Genomic DNA, 564 nt, shown 5'->3' on the forward strand with positions numbered 1-564 from the left:
TAGCACTTTATTATAATTAAGCCCTTTACATAATATGGCTCCTCACGGTGGAATGCACGCTTATCGACCTTATCAGGGACAGGACTGAAACATTAGAACACCCTGTTTAACCTGGTTTGAAAAAAAAGGAAGAATGAATTACCAGTGGATATTGCAAAGTATCACGTCCTCTGGACTATGATAAAAATTATGTACGTATCCAATCCGTACACTCCCCTTACAACAAATTCATATTTTTGTGGTTTGTTAATTTATGTTATTATTAACACAGACGTAAGCTCTATATCAAGTGCTAGAGGGCGGTTTTCAGGAATATTATGCACATAGGGCAGCGGCATGTCTCCCCTGAAACGTGATTGGAGCAGTGAGACAGTCATCTCCCCAGCTTCCGGGTCAGTCTTCGGCAAAATAATCTTAAAATCGAAATATACACTTTCCACAATCATATTACACAAATGGATCTTTCTCAGTAACAATCCCTAATCAACACAATAACTTTAAATGTTTCACTTGCCTTTGAAAATCATTTGAAATATTACAGGGGTGTAAAAGAATTATCCAGTA

The sequence above is a fragment of the Penaeus monodon genome, chromosome 27, assembly GCF_015228065.2.
Source record: "Penaeus monodon isolate SGIC_2016 chromosome 27, NSTDA_Pmon_1, whole genome shotgun sequence".
Lineage (NCBI taxonomy): Eukaryota > Metazoa > Arthropoda > Malacostraca > Decapoda > Penaeidae > Penaeus > Penaeus monodon.